We start from the raw sequence: 22500 nt of genomic DNA, 5'->3' as shown, positions 1-22500 counted from the left end.
CATTGTTTGGAATTTATAGGTACCCCATTTTCTCCCATAGCTATGGCGTACTCGTAACGATTACTTCAACAAATATATTTTTATGATAGGAACGTTATGTTCCGCGCACACGACGGGTATTGAAAAGAAGTTTTTTGACAGAAGAATGTACTTTCAAATTAGGTGACTTGCTTGTCTTCCTCCATTCATCAGCCCATTTCTTACAGACATCTGGCGGCCCTTGACTGTGCAAGTAAGATCAATTTTCTTTAGTTTTGTAAAATGAGGTCTACTTACAGTATTGCTCAATATTTTGGACATACGAAGGTACATTAGGTTCAAAAACCTGAATAATATATCGTTCTGTTTTTTTTAAGCATTCCTGCTTGATCAAGGGTTGTAATTTTGACACTTTTTTTTAAATACTTTCTTTACAGGTTTTGAAGTGGAGGCGCATAAAAACTTACACGAAAATGTTCTACACAGGATATGCTGTTTTGCTGTGGACTGCTACTGTCAAACCTCACTTAGATAAGTCTAAAACTGACATAAACTGTTTTACGAAGCATCCGCAGTTTCGCCGCGGTATAAGATAGTCCAGCTTTTTTTTATGAGGCGGCAATAAAAGAATCCAACGTTGCAGGTGTTTTTTTAAATTCTCGCAAACTGCGCTTCTTTTGCTTGCGTTTTGTTATAATGACGTTCAGCAAAAGATTACGGTGTACGAGGTAACTTATGAATGCTGTTTCAACCGCGCCGACTGCAGTCTGCGTCTTCGGCTACGCACGCGCTGCTCCTTTCTCCTTCGCTCACCGCTTCTTCTTCCGCAAGGCCACCTCCCCTCTGTGCCTGCACTGCGGCGAACTAGGAAACACCGAGCCCGCCCTACTCCGCTGCAGGCAGTACCACAAAGAGAGGAAGACGCTGCTTCAGAGATACGCGGCCCTCGGGCTTGCATGCAGCACGCGGGAGGAGTTGCTCTTCTCGGCGGCCCGGAGATAAGGCGCGGCACAAACCGAGCTGCTGCACTATTTACACGCGACCGGCCTAGCCACGCTGCTCTGACGGGCCCTCGCTCACGTCGCTTCCCCCTCTCTCGCTACTTCATTCATACCTCCATTCCTCTACCTCTCCTTCTCTTCGCCTGCGGAGCACCCTTCTCGCAACCCGGAATCGTCTCTGCGAGCGGTTCGTGGCTACAGGAAGCACCGCTGCACAGCTGTCTTTCTGGGGGACGTCGTCTTCATGCTTGAGCAGGCCTGCAACACCAGGCAGGTGGCCTACCTGGTGCTGCTCGACATGAAGGCGGCCTTCGACACCGTCCCCCACAGACCCATCTTGGGGGCCCTGGAAGGCATGGGCGTCGTGGGGCACCTCAGGAGGTAGGTGCAGGCGTTCCTGTCTGGCCGAACCATAAGGGTGAAGGTCGGCCGGGCGACAAGCAGCCCATGGAACGTCTGCTCTGGGGTGCCCCAGGGGAGTGTGCTGAGCCCGTTCCTTTTAACCTTAGTGCTGGGTCCCCTCCTTGACTGCATTCCCGCTGGGCTCCGGTATCCAGTGGGTATAGCAGTCTATGCGGATGACGTCGCCATCTGGACACACGGGCCTACCAGGCTGGGCAAGCACGTGAGGGCGTGCCTGCAGGAGGCGCTGGGAGCAGTGGCTGCCTTCTTGTCAAGCCGTGGCCTGCAGCTCTCGGAGGCCAAAACGCAGGCAATGATGGTGCACCGGAGAAGCGCCGGGGCCCGCAGGGCAACGCCACCCATCACACTCAATGGCCATCTCCTCTCATGGCAGCGCCAGGTGAAATACCTGGGGCTGCTCATTGACTCCCGGCTGTCATGGCTGCCAGCTGTGCGGGAACTGCGGCAATGCACTGCGGTGGTGCAGCAGTGTGTGCAAAGGCTGTTGGCACGAGGCAACGGCTGCTCCCACCAGGTTGCGCAGCATGTCTTCCACAGCATGGCCTCCTTGGCTGTGCTGTACGCGCTGCCCCTCGCCCACCTGAAGCAACTGCGGTGGAAGGCGTTGAGCTCGACCAACGCCGGGCCATTCGGCTCTGCCTGGTCCTCCCATGCCGATCTCCAGAGGCGGCCACGTACACAGAGGCAGCCACTTGGCCAATCGAGCTACGGGCCTTCCAGGCAGGCCTGCGCCATATTGACCGCCTGCAAAAAAGCCCGGACGGGGCCGCCCTGCTGCACCGGTTCCGTGCCCGCCAAAACTCACAGATGGGCATGCTGCTGCACATCTATGAGAATGACATCATGGTGCCGCAGCGACCCCCTCTGGAGCCTCCACTGCCCAGCACAAGAGAGGCCCTAGACATCAACGCCAAGCTGCCTGGGGTGCGCAGCAAGAGGGCCACTCCGCACCAGGCCATCTCTCAGGAGGTGGCTGCCCTGCTGGAGAACAACGCCAGCCTCCACGTTTTCACGGGTGGGTCGGTGCTCCCGCGCACGGGCAACGCGGCAGCCGCCTGCACTGCCCCTGCACTTGGCGCCAGCCGGGTGTGACGCCTGCCCTTCCCCGCCCCGTCCACCACCGCGGAGCTGGCCGGCCTGCACCTTGCTGCGGACCTGCTGCTCGAGCGGGCAGGCCAAGACCTCAAGGCCCTCGTCCTCACGGACTCCCTGCCAGACCTCCTGCGGATACAGTCGGCTAACCAAACGGGCAGGTCCAGTGAACACGTGGAGCGGTCGCTGGTGGCCACGCTTCACGCGGTGGCCTTTCTCGGCTGCACTGTGCATCTACACTGGCTGCCGGCCCACATGGGCATCCCGGGCAATGAGGCGGCCGACGCTCTGGCCGAGGGTGCCAACCAGCCAGGTACACCCGCCTCCCAGGACGTGACGGCGTTTGACGCCCCACCCCAAATCCTGGCCCGAATGGTCGTGACGAGACACCCGGACCCCCCGAGTAGTTTCTGGTCAGGCCACGCCTGTTCTTCCAGGGCACCTCACCAGGGATGTCCGGAGCCTGCTGCTCCGGATGCACCTCAACTGTTGCGAGATGGCGGCCCTGCTGCACCACCAAGGACGACGCGCCTCCCACGCCTGTGCCGACTGCCCCGAACCCGAGACGCTGGAGCACCTGATCCTGTCCTGCCCCGATCCCGCAGCACACAGAGCAGTGCGGCAGGCTGCCCTCCAGCGTCTCGGACGGTCGAGACGCAACCTGCAGGACCTGCTGTTCCCTACGGGTCCTGCCAGCTCCCGTCGTCAAGTGTTCAGCCACCTCCTGGCATTCCTCGAGGCCACTGGACTAACCCAGCGCCTGCGGCTGAGGCTACTGAAGAAACACTCGCGCCGAACACTCGTGCCGCTGTCGCCTATGTAATGACCCCCCCTTTTTTTCTCTCTTCGCTCCCTCTCTCTCTCTTGATTCCTGTCTTTCTCTTTCACACCTTTTCTATTCCACCCCTAACCTCCTCCCAAGTCTTGTATCCCCTCTTTCTCTTCCTACCGCACTGGGTTGTATGCATGTGAGCGCCCTACTGAGCTGAATAATATCCCCAGTGCACGTTCCTTTCCTTTCTTCCACCAAATCACTTCTCTCCCCCCCGGCTTTCCGGGGCGTGATCAATGAACAACCCTCGGCGCGCCGGGTCGATCGCCGTGCTGGCCCGATCACGAAGCTACTGTGGTGCGTCGCGTGTGCGAGCGCGAGTGTGTGTGTGTGTGTGTGTGTGTGTGTGTGTGTGTGTGTGTGTGCGTGCGTGCGTGCGTGCGTGTGTGTGTGTGTGTGTGTGTGTGTGTGTGTGTGTGTGTGTGTGTTTGTGTGTGTGTGTGGCTCTGCGCGATGGTTCCACTCAGTTCCTACATACTGCCACGGACATCCGGGCCTGAAAACCTGCCGCTGCGCACACCCGGGCGTATGAACCAGCAGGCACAAACTCTTCTCCCTGCTGAACACTCGTGCAACCAGCTCCCTACAATCAACTGAACTCACGTAACCAGTGCACTATATATCCCCATACATTACTGTCACACACATAACTACTCGAATTTTTCGGACCTCTGGCATACTCTTCATGTTACCTAATTAATGTAGCTACCCCACTGTACCATTATTTATTAATATTATTGTAACTTATAATATTACTTTTATCCTTATGCACCTCGGGATCATTATTCTATCCTATGTTCTCAACTGCAAACCATACACCACTGTCACATTATTTCCAATCCTTTTTGTTCCTATACTGTGCATTGTTATCCCTCACTCGTATTACTATCATATCCGCGGTCTTTACGTTTTTTCAAACCTTGTGTGCCGCTAGTTTAATCATTCTCCTATCTCTTGTCACCAAGTTTAGAGCCTAGTGTACCCCCAGTTTAATTGTCGTCGTATCTGTTGTCTCCAGGTTTTATTCAAGCTGGCAATTCACCATAATTAGTACCCCTTCTCTTCCAGTATTCCTCATCCTCATGTTTCATTATCCCTCTCATCGCCTCCGTTCGGCTGGTTGAGGTGTCGGCGTAACGCCAGAGAGTTATCGGCCTCTCCCTCTTGCTCCCCCCACCCCCCAACAACTACTTCCTCCTCCTTCTGCGCAAGAAGAGCGAGATTACACTTGGTTAATAATATTGTTGATTATAAGAATATAAATTACAGTTTCTGTGTGGTTGTGACCCCTCTCAGTTTTTGAGCGGAAATCACAAAACCGATTGGTATTATACCTAACCTGAGAGACTCTTGCGCAGCTGCCGGCTTCTGTGCAACAATGTTGAAGTCGCCATTCAGCAGTATATGTAGATTAGTTTCGGTCGTGTAGTTTAGCATGCCTTTAAAATGCAAAAGGAGCTGTTTATCTCTTTATTCGTTAGCCGCTACATAACGTTATAGACAGTATACACAGACCAAAACCAGACACTCCAAATGTTCTGGTGTTGAAGAAAAATGCGAAATTATTTCACTTTATTATTGATTCCTTTTAACTATATGAATGGCGCCACCTTGCTTGCGCTGGTTATTTATGAACAAAATTTTGTAGCCGACCAACCTGCACACTTATTTTCTCGAGTAGTTTTATGTTAGCTTCAGCGTTATGGTAACGAAGTTGAAAACAAATAGGTAGAGAAGAACAGAAAGCTCCTCTTCTTCATCTGGCCCTGATTGAATATTTAGGTCAATACAGGTGAAACGCTTTTTGGAAGAAAGTTATGCGTTGTATTGACGCGCGATCAGTGAAACATTAAAACAAAAAAACAAAAACAAACTGAGTGTTTATGCTATTTTTTCCACATACTGTTATTGTGAATGTGCCCCATTGGTCACAACTGCTCTCTTCGAAACAAAATCTCACTGTCGCCAGCCCTTCGCCTTCTTTTGCTCAATAGCGATTCGAAGGATCTGCTGGAGAGTTCGGCGAATGTGCTCGATATTCAATGGCGATTTGTATTCATAACGGAGACCTTCACTTCAAGGGGGCCTCTTTTTTGCTTTTTGAAGCACTGAATCTCATTTAGGAAGTCCCTCGAACTGCAAAACAACGTTTGGCTGTGTGCTAGGACTTTTGACAGGGATACGTTTACACACTACAAATTCATTTTTTTCAAAAGGTACAGCTAGGGCGCCACCTCTTTGCCTTAGAGTGTCCGAATTGTTTTCATCTTCAGTCAAAGTCAAGGTTTCGATTCTTCGAGTATTCCTCGAATGCAGTGACTCAGTTCTCTAGCTTAGAAGCTTGTTTTTAAGCGTTTGGATCTCCACCACAAGGTTTTCTTTTGCTGCTATAAGTTGTTTTTATTGCTCAGTTCAATGATCTAATTCTTCGTTTTCTCTTATTAACTGTTAAAAAAATTCATGTTAAAGAAATCCAAACTTGCCGTCAGTTCGTCTCATTATTTTCGAATATTCGTTTTCACCTTGGTTGCAAAACAGCGCAATTTCTTTTTGAGTCCAACGCGATGTTCTGAGTCTGATATGACGCCTGTGACACACGGGCCAATATATTCATTGTGTCGTCAGTGGTTTGGGCAGACAATATAGTTTACTTTGTGGAACTGAACAAATGGTCTAACGTGTATATAAATGCACCAATGAACTATGCGGGGGTTTGCCTTTTCTGACTCCAAGGGAAGTCGGAGCCCGTTAATCGGTCGGGTAGGATGCACTTCTTTCCCCAGCGGGTCTGTCGTAACCGGATGTCTCCCCTCATGTGGCTTCCGCCACGTAGGACTTATCTGGACGCGAAACGAGAAAGGCCCGGTATACGAGGTAGTAACAATAACGCGAAAATTGAAGGGTGTGGGGGTTGCCCTAACTGCTGCAACACAACAAAATAACGAACCTAGCCCTTATGCTCCACCATTTTCTCGAATAAATAAGACAATGGCAGGTTGAGGGGAATAAGACAGAAAATACACTTGAGTGAATGAGAGCATACCACTGAAATGATGCATTTTTGAAACAAAGAGATCAGCCGACAACCCTACGCGAGGGATAGTTTAGAGGCGAGAGCCAACAATAAGCGTGATGGCACGTGACAAAGTGAAATTTGCGGCAGTAGAGGTAACATCCAACTTAGCGCCTCCACACATGGTGGCCCAACATTGTATTTTTATTACACTGTAGATTCTTTCCAGTTTTGTAACAGTGCGGATGTTGTGCGCACGATGTACTTGTGAAATAGCGGCTTCCTTTGGGCAAACACTGCACTCAGACCACGGAGCAAGAATATATAGGAGGCGAAACGGGCCATCACGGCAAGCGCGGGAGAGCAACCAGATAACTTCACAATGAAAACCAAGGCAGACTGCCAAGCTTCGTAGCTGGGAAGGTGAATGAGAAGTTAGCGGCATCTGATGGACGAGATGACAGCGACAGCGGCCGAAATTCATTCCGTGGTTGCGCAGTGAAATGCTAATTGCGGTAGCCGGGCAGTGTCTTCACCGGCAGCAGATGCCACAAGCTTAACCTACGATGACAGCTTTTGAAATTTTCTTGCCGCGGTTGGAAGCTTCGTCTCACCTCTTTTCTTACTCTTCCTTTGTGAATGAAACCAAGGCCAACGATGTTAATATGTTTCTCTATGGGTACCCTAGTATTGAAAAGGCGCTATATGAGGGGTGTCGTAAACCGGTATTGAAACGTCCGAAATGGTTTGTAGTGTAGAAAAGGCTACAGGTGCACGCAATGGTTTCCGCCCACAAGTCTTCGCAGGAGCATTAACGAACGCAAAGTTCGGAATGAAGCAAGGCATTATGAAAACAGCTCGAAAGAACTGCGGAGGGTTTTGAGAGTGGTTGATATTGAGAATTCGGGAAAAAGTTGTAGCTTACCAAGCCATGCAAAAACGCCGTCCTTTACAATAAGACTGCCACATATTCTCCGTTTCCGTGACACAAAATAAAGTTTTTGCATTCGTCTGTAGACCCCCGATACTTGCTCCACATTGGGTAATATTGCTCCCAAACTATGGAGCAATTACAACAAAATCATACATGTAGCAAAGACAAGTACCTGATTGAAGGATACACACAGTCCTGTACATCTTGTTCTCAAAAGTGGTGGTGGCTTCGTATAATACGAATGGTGCAACTTGAAAGTCAAACGAGTCGTCGTTTGTTCAACAACACCGATTTGATCCGGTAAGTTTCTGTATTAGCCCTCTCCAAGTAACCGGAGCAGAGCTAGAACGCGGAGAAACCATCACTATATACTCAGTCGAAGGCATCGTCTATACCTGGCAGAAGAGAAATATCTTCTCTGGTGACGTTGTTAAGTGGACAGTATTTAGGGCAACACCGAATAGACCCGTAGAGCTGGCGGCCTTCCTATGCTGATGGGTGGCCGGATGGCCACGTGCCGGAGCATTTCACGAAAATAGAATTTTGTTAATGAATTCTCTGTTGCAAAAGCGAGGATGGTGGCTGGACCCAATTTAGGTGGCGGCCAGTGTAGATACCATTAACGACGGTGTGCGTTTGTTCCGATAAAATTTGTTGATAACCTAAGTGTGAATAGGTATGTAAAACGGCTAAGAGGGGTGATAAGCCTATTTGCGTTGCACTGGACAGGAGTTGTAGTATACGGAGGGAACGAGGGCAGCTAATTGAGATGCATGCGGAACGGTGAACTCAGAAAACTCAGGGAAATAACACGACAGTTATCTGGGAAATTGCTTATATGGGGGGTGTCAATGATTTCCACAGGCTAGAGAATCGCACAAAACACAATTGTTACGAAGATAAAGACGATGCAGCTGTCTTGAAGGAAAAACATTAATATTGGAGAGAACTTGGGCTCCCCTAACAACTCAAACAATACAGAGGTGGCGAAGCAGCAGTCAATAAAGTGACGTGTGCAGGTGGGTGTCGGCTAATCAAATTCCGAGGCGTCTGCTAGGTGGGCATTTACCTTCGGCCGCGACTGTTTCTCGAACCATCAAATTACGTCCAGAACACTGTAGATCAAATACCATTATTCTTAGCTGTTGACGTCAGTTCGAAATGCTCTCCCTATTCAAACAGATACCACCTGCTTCATAAAGGTAAATAAAGAATGGAACACGCGCTTTACTTGGCACTCAGATTACACAGACTAGCACAGTCAGTCGGTAAAAACGAAACATAAAGAAACACAACCCATGGTTCCCGGCGCAATTAAGATATCGGTGTTTGGTTGGAAACGGACGTCGTAATCGTGCTATTCTCCGTAACAAGAAAAAGCGTAAGCTTTCGCTTTTCTGAGGTATCAAGAATACTTAGTACACGAAATCAGACTAACTCAGCTTTTGACTAAAGAGTCTTAGAATGGTCTCAGCAATCCCCGTAATGTTTCCTCCAGAAGAAAATTGTACCGTAGGAGGTGAGGATTGGTTTCTGTGTGAGCCGAAGATGGCGACAAAATATCGCGTGCTATAACACACACAAAACAATGACGGAACGGGAAGTTAAATCAGGAACGCGCAAGTATATTTCTGCTACTTGTCCTTACTCCATGTTTCAGCCGGCAAATGCAAGTTTTGCTAGATCCGCGTGTGCTTAAATTGACAGGACTTTCGTTCACAGCCCAGACACCTATGGCTAAAAACCATGTATTCTCCAGAATATATGACGCTCCAAGGATACGGCAATAATAGGGTCACGGCCGCTCGATTGGAACCATCGAGCGGTCGTGATAACGTAGTGTCCAACGACACATCAGCTACGCCGAGTTTCTAGGCGCAGATGTGTTCATTCGGATTTCCAGTATTTGTCAGAAGGCACACCGGAAATGACTGCCTACCCAAGGGGTGTAATTGCCATTGAAATATGACCAGCAGTATGAGGCTCCCACCTCCTGCAAGGTAGGTGCCATTGCAATAGTACTTCCTTATTAAAGCATCCAAAGAGGATAAGGTGCCTCAACAAGCTTTTGCGCCCAAAATTGTACGCAGGTTCGTAAGCTTCGTCTGTTTTTTATTCTTCAATAGTTTAAGGGGTTAGAATTTCCACTTACCGGTTTTCCACATCCTACTACTTCTGCATTGTTTGCAGTGTTTGCATCAATTACGTTGAAAAAGTACGTAAACAAAAAAGTTGACAGTCTGAAAATAAGTTAATATACATAAAGTCTTAGTGATGCATGGTCGGGTAACTTATACACAAACCCTTCGATGGTTTGAAATCAGAAAAGAGCATGCCCTGTATATAACAGGCAGGAAAAACTTCCATCGCAAGTATGCCGGTACGGTAATAATGTTTTACAAATTTAAAGACATTGTATTGAGCGTAACTAAATTAGGTAATTAACATGTACGTTCTTTACCGTTTATTCCTAACTTCCTGGAGATAGCGCCAGTAACACGTTCAGCCCCCACAGTTCAAATAGCGTATACATTGTACATACGATGGAGCTTCCCTCTTCACCTATAGACGCATGAAATTATCATTCATGTCGAAGCAGGTCTCCAAAAGAAATACAACTAAAATACATTGTGCGCTCAATATAGCAAAAGTACTTTTGATACAGTCACATATCACAACTTCTTGGAAGGTCTCGCCGTGACAAACTGAGGGGAACACATATACACTTACATTGCCTCCTTTCTAACTGGCCGCTTTAGAATAATAGGTAGTTGCCATCCTCGCTACAACACCTTCATAATGAAGCCAAAACACTTCCCGGTGTTATTATCATTTCACATCAACGTTTTAATTTAGTTGTAATAAGTACCCCATGGTCGTTGCTGCATTCAGCAACCTGCACTAGTATATTGATGCTCTGACCTCCCCTTGCTGGTCCTCACCAGCCGATTCCGAGGTAAACAAGCCGCTCTACTGAAAGCCATACACGCAACCGAAACAATACACCAACTTCTGCTCGTACCTTAGGCACATTAGCGGAATTGAAGTCGGCGCTTAGATGGGCATTTTGGGCCATGGAGCCAGCTAGACGGTTCATCGTTACGGCGCAGACCGAAAATTAGTCCCAGGAGCTGTGTGAGATGCTACAGCACCAGTGCCTGCCTGCCACCGCAGTGGTGCCGCCATGCTACAAGTTTGAAATACCAAACTCTTGTAGCAGCTTAGCGCAAAAATGTCCACCCAGCGCAAGCTATCCCCGACTACCAAATATGCTGGTTTGCCGGTGAAGATCATCTGTCACACACCAAAATTCGTCTGCGCAGTCAGTGCTCGTTTCTCTGCGGTCCTGCAAATTCACCACGACGACCAGGCACAGACGTAAGCCGCAAAAGACCACACTGACAGTAAATATCAACAAAAGCTGACACAATAGAATACGACAGCATGCCTAAACTATTTACAGGGCTACCGCCTCAAGACGTCTTCGCAAATACGACAGCTATACTAACCGCTATCCTCCGTATTCCCGACTGCCTGAATAAGACAACAAAGTTGTTTCGCCATTAGGGCTTACTCCGTCGACCCAATCACAGTTTACTGCCAACAAGACAGCCAACAATCCAACCCTAAAAAAAGGGACGAATCACAGCTGAAACTCTCAGCTCAAACCCTAACATACTGAGTGAATCGGTTAATCATATTCCATTAGCTAGACAAAAACAAACAGAGATACCCATGCTTAGTTTTTCATCCTCAAAGCCATTTAAGTGAGAACTTTTTGCGCTAGCAGTGCTACCTGTCGTGACATTCCAGGACGAAATTGAAATTCTTGTGCCAATAAAATGAAAGTTTCTACAAATAGTGGTAATTTACTTATAATTTTTTTTTCTAATCCTGTTGATGTAGCAGGTAACACCGAAAGCCACTAATACGAGACTTGAACCATCATCGCATGAACTCAACCAACCGAGCCCCAAATAAGCATTTTAGCCTCTACCATCGTCCCAGTACCCCACACCCGTAATAAGATCGCAAGAACACTTTGAAGAGTAACGCTTATCCCAAAATCTGGGCATATGAAACGCAATCTGTACTGTTTGGCAATAGATTGGTTGGCAGAACTCAACCTATCAATAAACATAGCACTTTAAAAAACACTCCACTCCAGAAACCTCGACGGTCAGCGCTGTTTTTTACAAAGCACTGGTAAAATACGGGACTGCAGGTGAATTCCGACGGGTTAGACAAAACCATATTCTTCCCACCGATATCGACTATTTGCTTGTAAAGCCACTAGAAAAAACTCGGCAGAACAAAATAGCATGGTTCTAACATCTACAGTCTCCTCTTTGGTAGGAACACTTCCTCCAATTGCCATACAACTAACCAAGGGTACATTAATAATAGATTATCTGATTTTACTTGCCTCAACACAAGCTTAGACTACGCAAGAAAACTACACAAACCGAAGCCGCCTATTTCCCTCATTTTTGTGGTGTGCATTACTTGACAAACAAAGCAAAGTGGGCACTTACAGCGCGCGTGTACAAATTGTGTGGATGATTGTTTATGCTCGATTAACACATTGTAACCTTGACGTGGTCGTCCTGAGGCTTCGCGCTGTTCATGGTACACGGCAAGTATTTCGTTCCAGGATATTCTGTAATGCACAAAGCTCAGCACAACCACCCGCACACTAGCGGGCTCACGGATCTATTCAACCGGACTCTGGGCGACGTGCTATCAATGTGTCTGTTATCAGAGTATAACGGTTTGCACCTCGTATTCCTGTTTATAACGTACACATACAATAGGGACCAGAGGGCGAAGACTGGATCTTCCCCGTTTGTCTTCCTTTACAGATGTGAACCGACATGCACCCTGAATACCATATCACCTTGCAACCCTGCTGCCGCAAAATCACGCTGACTTCACAAGCAGCGCGGCACGCCGAAGAATGTTGAGAAACCTCCCGTTCTCTCACAACTGCTGACGAACAGCGCCAGAAGAATCGTCGTTACGATACCACAACCCATCAGACCCTTGATCCCGGTTGGCATGCATGGCTTTCTCGCATAAAAAGTTGTGACAGATTATCAAGGTCCATACAAAGTGATCTCTCCCACTTCGCCACTGAACTACCTTGTTGAGCGCGTCACCCCACCTTCGATCTTCGCCGCCGTGGCCGTGAAACAGCGTACGCTGAGAAACTTGAGCTTTACAATGACTCCCTGTTGTCGACGTAACTCTAAGTCGCCAGAATGGCTGTTTTTTTAACTGGGGTGATTGCAGCAAGCATAATAGGTGGATACAAGAGGCCATCAAACCATCGGGGCATGCGCCGTACCACCATCAACCTGTAGAAGAGGGAGGTAGGATTATATCCAATCTAGAGACGGCGATATGGGCCAAAGACGCGACAGTGGAAGAAGATATACCCAATGAAGTGCATGCCCTAGAAAACCGCGGGGTTGTCTCAACGCTCGAAAATGCATTCCTGTGGGCTCCATCCCTACGAAGAAAGCTCTACTGACTACCGGATGCGATGACTGCATATTGGACAAGGTATATACTACTCCCCATATATATATATATATAAATATATATATATATATATATATATATATATATATATATATATTTATATATTTATATATGTATTTTTATATTTCCAAAGCTGTTACTTGAATAGAATTCCTTTAGCTTTATTGCTCCTGTCTTGCCCCTAGCCTATTTCGACATAGCACGCGCACCAGCCGCGGTGGCTCAGGGGTTAAGGCATTGTGCTCCTGAGCACGAGGTCGCGGGGCTCTTCTCTGACTAAGGGGAAAAGCAAAAACACTTGTGTGTATGAGATTTAGGAGCACGCTAAAATCACCGGGTGGGAAAAATTATTCCGAGCCCTCCAGTGCGGTGCGCCTCATCACCTGCGTTGCGTCGGTGTGTTAAACCCTACAGTCAATCAACATAGCACGCACACTTTTCGTCTTTGACCTTCTAAATTTTCTATGACTGTATACTTTACACGCACTCAAGCAAAAGTAACACGAAGAAAAAAAAAACATGAAGAAAAGTAGCCCTCGTATCTATCTCTAAGCTCCCGTGGACCGTATCTGCGGATAACACTTCTATTCTTCTACGAACACTGGCCTCCCCACCCAGAATTGTCTGGACTATACGGGCTGTGGTTGTTTGCGATTTTTTTCTCTTACACGCAGTTCAGTAACCCTGTAATTGCACCGCAAGACGCCTGCCTTACCCCAAAACGTCCTGGAAGCCTCTTTTGAGGTCGCCCGGCCCCACCACAGCCCAGCTTAAACCATTCGTCCCAGTTCCCCCCAGTACTTTCGTACTCATACATCTTTATCTCTTGCGGGGTCCTGTTGCAATAACGACACCTCCGTTTCTGTATCACAATTCCGCTCCTTTCAACCGACCGTTGACCCACTCTGCTTTCCTTCCTCCAGCCTCTCTCTAAGCAACATCCCGCCCGCTCTCTTATACTGGATAGCAATCTATAAAACAGTGTGCCAGAAATGAACCCTCATGCCTGATATATATATATATATATATATATATATATATATATATATATTTTGTAGAACAGAGACGTACGGACGAGGGATTCCGTAAGGACACATATCAAAGTTGCAGTCCTTATTGCCAGTGCTGTTTGGCGTTTTAACAGTGTTTTATAGTGCCGAATTAGGTATGATTGCCTTTTTTTATGCAGGAATAACTAATTGAAAATTCAAGTCGAGAAAAATGCGCCGTTTTTTTCCGGAAGCGGGAATCGAACCCACAACCTCCGCATAACGCGTGCGGTGCTCTACCATTGAGCTAGTTCCGCGGCGACTCCCCTCTCGACTATACCGCGGGGTTTTGTATTTACGACTGCTCAGAGCCCGGTCAACTAGCGCCGCCGCTCGACCACCGCGGGAAGACGTAGAACGTCTTTTTCCCAGCGGCCGCACGTAAGACGTGGTCGGAAGTCGGGGATAGCCGTCTCTGTTCTACAAAATGCATTACGAGGGTTCTGGCTTCAGCAGTCTGAAATGCCTTTGGCTATCCCCGACTTCCGACCACGTCTTACGTGCGGCCGCTGGGAAAAAGACGTTCTACGTCTTCCCGCGGTGGTCGAGGGGCGGCGCTAGTTGACCGGGCTCTGAGCAGTCGTAAATACAAAACCCCGCGGTATAGTCGAGAGGGGAGTCGCCGCGGAACTAGCTCAATGGTAGAGCACCGCACGCGTTATGCGGAGGTTGTGGGTTCGATTCCCGCTTCCGGAAAAAACGGCGCATTTTTTCTCGACTTGAATTTTCAATTATTTATTCCTGCATAAAAAAAAGGCAATCGTACCTCATTCGGCACTATAAAACACTGTTAAAATGCCAAACAGCACTGGCAATGACTGCAACTTTGATATGTGTCCTTACGGAATCCCTCGTCCGTACGTCTCTGTTCTACAAAATGCATTACGAGGGTTCTGGCTTCAGCAGTCTGAAATGCCTTTGGCTATCCCCGACTTCCGACCACGTCTTACGTGCGGCCGCTGGGAAAAAGACGTTCTACGTCTTCCCGCGGTGGTCGAGGGGCGGCGCTAGTTGACCGGGCTCTGAGCAGTCGTAAATACAAAACCCCGCGGTATAGTCGAGAGGGGAGTCGCCGCGGAACTAGCTCAATGGTAGAGCACCGCACGCGTTATGCGGAGGTTGTGGGTTCGATTCCCGCTTCCGGAAAAAACGGCGCATTTTTTCTCGACTTGAATTTTCAATTATTTATTCCTGCATAAAAAAAAGGCAATCATACCTCATTCGGCACTATAAAACACTGTTAAAACGCCAAACAGCACTGGCAATAAGGACTGCAACTTTGATATGTGTCCTTACGGAATCCCTCGTCCGTACGTCTCTGTTCTACAAAATGCATTACGAGGGTTCTGGCTTCAGCAGTCTGAAATGACTTTGGCTATCCGCGACTTCCGACCACGTCTTACGTGCGGCCGCTGGGAAAAAGACGTTCTACGTCTTCCCGCGGTGGTCGAGGGGCGGCGCTAGTTGACCGGGCTCTGAGCAGTCGTAAATACAAAACCCCGCGGTATAGTCGAGAGGGGAGTCACCGCAGAACTAGCTCAATGGTAGAGCACCGCACGCGTTATTCGGAGGTTGTGGGTTCCATTCCCGCTTCCGGAAAAAACGGCGCATTTTTTCTCGACTTGAATTTTCAATTATTTATTCCTGCGTAAAAAAAAGGCAATCATACCTCATTCGGCACTATAAAACACTGTTAAAACGCCAAACAGCACTGGCAATGACTGCAACTTTGATATGTGTCCTTACGGAATCCCTCGTCCGTACGTCTCTGTTCTACAAAATGCATTACGAGGGTTCTGGCTTCAGCAGTCTGAAATGCCTTTGGCTATCCCCGACTTCCGACCACGTCTTACGTGCGGCCGCTTGAAAAAGACGTTCTATGTCTTCCCGCGGTGGTCGAGGGGCGGTGCTAGTTGACCGGGCTCTGAGCAGTCGTAAATACAAAACCCCGCGGTATAGTCGAGAGGGGAGTCGCCGCGGAACTAGCTCAATGGTAGAGCACCGCACGCGTTATGCGGAGGTTGTGGGTTCGATTCCCGCTTCCGGAAAAAACGGCGCATTTTTTCTCGACTTGTATTTTCAATTATTTATTCCTGCATTAAAAAAAGGCAATCATACCTCATTCGGCACTATAAAACACTGTTAAAACGCCAAACAGCACTGGCAATAAGGACTGCAACTTTGATATGTGTCCTTACGGAATCCCTCGTCCGTACGTCTCTGTTCTACAAAATGCATTACGAGGGTTCTGGCTTCAGCAGTCTGAAATGACTTTGGCTATCCGCGACTTCCGACCACGTCTTACGTGCGGCCGCTGCGAAAAAGACGTTCTACGTCTTCCCGCGGTGGTCGAGGGGCGGCGCTAGTTGACCGGGCTCTGAGCAGTCGTAAATACAAAACCCCGCGGTATAGTCGAGAGGGGAGTCGCCGCAGAACTAGCTCAATGGTAGAGCACCGCACGCGTTATTCGGAGGTTGTGGGTTCGATTCCCGCTTCCGGAAAAAACGGCGCATTTTTTCTCGACTTGAATTTTCAATTATTTATTCCTGCGTAAAAAAAAAGGCAATCATACCTCATTCGGCACTATAAAACACTGTTAAAACGCCAAACAGCACTGGCAATGACTGCAACTTTGATATGTGTCCTTACGGAATCCCTCGTCCGTACGTCTCTGTTCTACAAAATGCATTACGAGGGTTCTGGCTTCAGCAGTCTGAAATGCCTTTGGCTATCCCCGACTTCCGACCACGTCTTACGTGCGGCCGCTGGGAAAAAGACGTTCTATGTCTTCCCGCGGTGGTCGAGGGGCGGTGCTAGTTGACCGGGCTCTGAGCAGTCGTAAATACAAAACCCCGCGGTATAGTCGAGAGGGGAGTCGCCGCGGAACTAGCTCAATGGTAGAGCACCGCACGCGTTATGCGGAGGTTGTGGGTTCGATTCCCGCTTCCGGAAAAAACGGCGCATTTTTTCTCGACTTGAATTTTCAATTATTTATTCCTGCATAAAAAAAAGGCAATCATACCTCATTCGGCACTATAAAACACTGTTAAAACGCCAAACAGCACTGGCAATAAGGACTGCAACTTTGATATGTGTCCTTACGGAATCCCTCGTCCGTACGTCTCTGTTCTACAAAATGCATTACGAGGGTTCTGGCTCAAGCAGTCTGAAATGACTTTGGCTATCCGCGACTTCCGACCACGTCTTACGTGCGGCCGCTGGGAAAAAGACGTTCTACGTCTTCCCGCGGTGGTCGAGGGGCGGCGCTAGTTGACCGGGCTCTGAGCAGTCGTAAATACAAAACCCCGCGGTATAGTCGAGAGGGGAGTCGCCGCAGAACTAGCTCAATGGTAGAGCACCGCACGCGTTATTCGGAGGTTGTGGGTTCGATTCCCGCTTCCGGAAAAAACGGCGCATTTTTTCTCGACTTGAATTTTCAATTATTTATTCCTGCGTAAAAAAAAAGGCAATCATACCTCATTCGGCACTATAAAACACTGTTAAAACGCCAAACAGCACTGGCAATGACTGCAACTTTGATATGTGTCCTTACGGAATCCCTCGTCCGTACGTCTCTGTTCTACAAAATGCATTACGAGGGTTCTGGCTTCAGCAGTCTGAAATGCCTTTGGCTATCCCCGACTTCCGACCACGTCTTACGTGCGGCCGCTGGGAAAAAGACGTTCTATGTCTTCCCGCGGTGGTCGAGGGGCGGTGCTAGTTGACCGGGCTCTGAGCAGTCGTAAATACAAAACCCCGCGGTATAGTCGAGAGGGGAGTCGCCGCAGAACTAGCTCAATGGTAGAGCACCGCACGCGTTATTCGGAGGTTGTGGGTTCGATTCCCGCTTCCGGAAAAAACGGCGCATTTTTTCTCGACTTGAATTTTCAATTATTTATTCCTGCGTAAAAAAAAAGGCAATCATACCTCATTCGGCACTATAAAACACTGTTAAAACGCCAAACAGCACTGGCAATGACTGCAACTTTGATATGTGTCCTTACGGAATCCCTCGTCCGTACGTCTCTGTTCTACAAAATGCATTACGAGGGTTCTGGCTTCAGCAGTCTGAAATGCCTTTGGCTATCCCCGACTTCCGACCACGTCTTACGTGCGGCCGCTGGGAAAAAGACGTTCTATGTCTTCCCGCGGTGGTCGAGGGGCGGTGCTAGTTGACCGGGCTCTGAGCAGTCGTAAATACAAAACCCCGCGGTATAGTCGAGAGGGGAGTCACCGCAGAACTAGCTCAATGGTAGAGCACCGCACGCGTTATTCGGAGGTTGTGGGTTCCATTCCCGCTTCCGGAAAAAACGGCGCATTTTTTCTCGACTTGAATTTTCAATTATTTATTCCTGCGTAAAAAAAAGGCAATCATACCTCATTCGGCACTATAAAACACTGTTAAAACGCCAAACAGCACTGGCAATGACTGCAACTTTGATATGTGTCCTTACGGAATCCCTCGTCCGTACGTCTCTGTTCTACAAAATGCATTACGAGGGTTCTGGCTTCAGCAGTCTGAAATGCCTTTGGCTATCCCCGACTTCCGACCACGTCTTACGTGCGGCCGCTTGAAAAAGACGTTCTATGTCTTCCCGCGGTGGTCGAGGGGCGGTGCTAGTTGACCGGGCTCTGAGCAGTCGTAAATACAAAACCCCGCGGTATAGTCGAGAGGGGAGTCGCCGCGGAACTAGCTCAATGGTAGAGCACCGCACGCGTTATGCGGAGGTTGTGGGTTCGATTCCCGCTTCCGGAAAAAACGGCGCATTTTTTCTCGACTTGTATTTTCAATTATTTATTCCTGCATTAAAAAAAGGCAATCATACCTCATTCGGCACTATAAAACACTGTTAAAACGCCAAACAGCACTGGCAATAAGGACTGCAACTTTGATATGTGTCCTTACGGAATCCCTCGTCCGTACGTCTCTGTTCTACAAAATGCATTACGAGGGTTCTGGCTTCAGCAGTCTGAAATGACTTTGGCTATCCGCGACTTCCGACCACGTCTTACGTGCGGCCGCTGCGAAAAAGACGTTCTACGTCTTCCCGCGGTGGTCGAGGGGCGGCGCTAGTTGACCGGGCTCTGAGCAGTCGTAAATACAAAACCCCGCGGTATAGTCGAGAGGGGAGTCGCCGCAGAACTAGCTCAATGGTAGAGCACCGCACGCGTTATTCGGAGGTTGTGGGTTCGATTCCCGCTTCCGGAAAAAACGGCGCATTTTTTCTCGACTTGAATTTTCAATTATTTATTCCTGCGTAAAAAAAAAGGCAATCATACCTCATTCGGCACTATAAAACACTGTTAAAACGCCAAACAGCACTGGCAATGACTGCAACTTTGATATGTGTCCTTACGGAATCCCTCGTCCGTACGTCTCTGTTCTACAAAATGCATTACGAGGGTTCTGGCTTCAGCAGTCTGAAATGCCTTTGGCTATCCCCGACTTCCGACCACGTCTTACGTGCGGCCGCTGGGAAAAAGACGTTCTATGTCTTCCCGCGGTGGTCGAGGGGCGGTGCTAGTTGACCGGGCTCTGAGCAGTCGTAAATACAAAACCCCGCGGTATAGTCGAGAGGGGAGTCGCCGCGGAACTAGCTCAATGGTAGAGCACCGCACGCGTTATGCGGAGGTTGTGGGTTCGATTCCCGCTTCCGGAAAAAACGGCGCATTTTTTCTCGACTTGAATTTTCAATTATTTATTCCTGCATAAAAAAAAGGCAATCATACCTCATTCGGCACTATAAAACACTGTTAAAACGCCAAACAGCACTGGCAATAAGGACTGCAACTTTGATATGTGTCCTTACGGAATCCCTCGTCCGTACGTCTCTGTTCTACAAAAGGCATTACGAGGGTTCTGGCTCAAGCAGTCTGAAATGACTTTGGCTATCCGCGACTTCCGACCACGTCTTACGTGCGGCCGCTGGGAAAAAGACGTTCTACGTCTTCCCGCGGTGGTCGAGGGGCGGCGCTAGTTGACCGGGCTCTGAGCAGTCGTAAATACAAAACCCCGCGGTATAGTCGAGAGGGGAGTCGCCGCAGAACTAGCTCAATGGTAGAGCACCGCACGCGTTATTCGGAGGTTGTGGGTTCGATTCCCGCTTCCGGAAAAAACGGCGCATTTTTTCTCGACTTGAATTTTCAATTATTTATTCCTGCGTAAAAAAAAAGGCAATCATACCTCATTCGGCACTATAAAACACTGTTAAAACGCCAAACAGCACTGGCAATGACTGCAACTTTGATATGTGTCCTTACGGAATCCCTCGTCCGTACGTCTCTGTTCTACAAAATGCATTACGAGGGTTCTGGCTTCAGCAGTCTGAAATGCCTTTGGCTATCCCCGACTTCCGACCACGTCTTACGTGCGGCCGCTGGGAAAAAGACGTTCTATGTCTTCCCGCGGTGGTCGAGGGGCGGTGCTAGTTGACCGGGCTCTGAGCAGTCGTAAATACAAAACCCCGCGGTATAGTCGAGAGGGGAGTCACCGCAGAACTAGCTCAATGGTAGAGCACCGCACGCGTTATTCGGAGGTTGTGGGTTCCATTCCCGCTTCCGGAAAAAACGGCGCATTTTTTCTCGACTTGAATTTTCAATTATTTATTCCTGCGTAAAAAAAAGGCAATCATACCTCATTCGGCACTATAAAACACTGTTAAAACGCCAAACAGCACTGGCAATGACTGCAACTTTGATATGTGTCCTTACGGAATCCCTCGTCCGTACGTCTCTGTTCTACAAAATGCATTACGAGGGTTCTGGCTTCAGCAGTCTGAAATGCCTTTGGCTATCCCCGACTTCCGACCACGTCTTACGTGCGGCCGCTTGAAAAAGACGTTCTATGTCTTCCCGCGGTGGTCGAGGGGCGGTGCTAGTTGACCGGGCTCTGAGCAGTCGTAAATACAAAACCCCGCGGTATAGTCGAGAGGGGAGTCGCCGCGGAACTAGCTCAATGGTAGAGCACCGCACGCGTTATGCGGAGGTTGTGGGTTCGATTCCCGCTTCCGGAAAAAACGGCGCATTTTTTCTCGACTTGTATTTTCAATTATTTATTCCTGCATTAAAAAAAGGCAATCATACCTCATTCGGCACTATAAAACACTGTTAAAACGCCAAACAGCACTGGCAATAAGGACTGCAACTTTGATATGTGTCCTTACGGAATCCCTCGTCCGTACGTCTCTGTTCTACAAAATGCATTACGAGGGTTCTGGCTTCAGCAGTCTGAAATGACTTTGGCTATCCGCGACTTCCGACCACGTCTTACGTGCGGCCGCTGCGAAAAAGACGTTCTACGTCTTCCCGCGGTGGTCGAGGGGCGGCGCTAGTTGACCGGGCTCTGAGCAGTCGTAAATACAAAACCCCGCGGTATAGTCGAGAGGGGAGTCGCCGCAGAACTAGCTCAATGGTAGAGCACCGCACGCGTTATTCGGAGGTTGTGGGTTCGATTCCCGCTTCCGGAAAAAACGGCGCATTTTTTCTCGACTTGAATTTTCAATTATTTATTCCTGCGTAAAAAAAAAGGCAATCATACCTCATTCGGCACTATAAAACACTGTTAAAACGCCAAACAGCACTGGCAATGACTGCAACTTTGATATGTGTCCTTACGGAATCCCTCGTCCGTACGTCTCTGTTCTACAAAATGCATTACGAGGGTTCTGGCTTCAGCAGTCTGAAATGCCTTTGGCTATCCCCGACTTCCGACCACGTCTTACGTGCGGCCGCTGGGAAAAAGACGTTCTATGTCTTCCCGCGGTGGTCGAGGGGCGGTGCTAGTTGACCGGGCTCTGAGCAGTCGTAAATACAAAACCCCGCGGTATAGTCGAGAGGGGAGTCGCCGCGGAACTAGCTCAATGGTAGAGCACCGCACGCGTTATGCGGAGGTTGTGGGTTCGATTCCCGCTTCCGGAAAAAACGGCGCATTTTTTCTCGACTTGAATTTTCAATTATTTATTCCTGCATAAAAAAAAGGCAATCATACCTCATTCGGCACTATAAAACACTGTTAAAACGCCAAACAGCACTGGCAATAAGGACTGCAACTTTGATATGTGTCCTTACGGAATCCCTCGTCCGTACGTCTCTGTTCTACAAAATGCATTACGAGGGTTCTGGCTCAAGCAGTCTGAAATGACTTTGGCTATCCGCGACTTCCGACCACGTCTTACGTGCGGCCGCTGGGAAAAAGACGTTCTACGTCTTCCCGCGGTGGTCGAGGGGCGGCGCTAGTTGACCGGGCTCTGAGCAGTCGTAAATACAAAACCCCGCGGTATAGTCGAGAGGGGAGTCGCCGCAGAACTAGCTCAATGGTAGAGCACCGCACGCGTTATTCGGAGGTTGTGGGTTCGATTCCCGCTTCCGGAAAAAACGGCGCATTTTTTCTCGACTTGAATTTTCAATTATTTATTCCTGCGTAAAAAAAAAGGCAATCATACCTCATTCGGCACTATAAAACACTGTTAAAACGCCAAACAGCACTGGCAATGACTGCAACTTTGATATGTGTCCTTACGGAATCCCTCGTCCGTACGTCTCTGTTCTACAAAATGCATTACGAGGGTTCTGGCTTCAGCAGTCTGAAATGCCTTTGGCTATCCCCGACTTCCGACCACGTCTTACGTGCGGCC

Source organism: Haemaphysalis longicornis, unplaced genomic scaffold (assembly GCF_048455015.1).
Source record: "Haemaphysalis longicornis isolate Haplotype H1 unplaced genomic scaffold, Haemaphysalis longicornis Haplotype H1 scaffold_16, whole genome shotgun sequence".
Taxonomy (NCBI): domain Eukaryota; kingdom Metazoa; phylum Arthropoda; class Arachnida; order Ixodida; family Ixodidae; genus Haemaphysalis; species Haemaphysalis longicornis.
The sequence above is the reverse complement of the archived record's forward strand: the minus strand, read 5'-3'. Positions refer to the sequence as shown.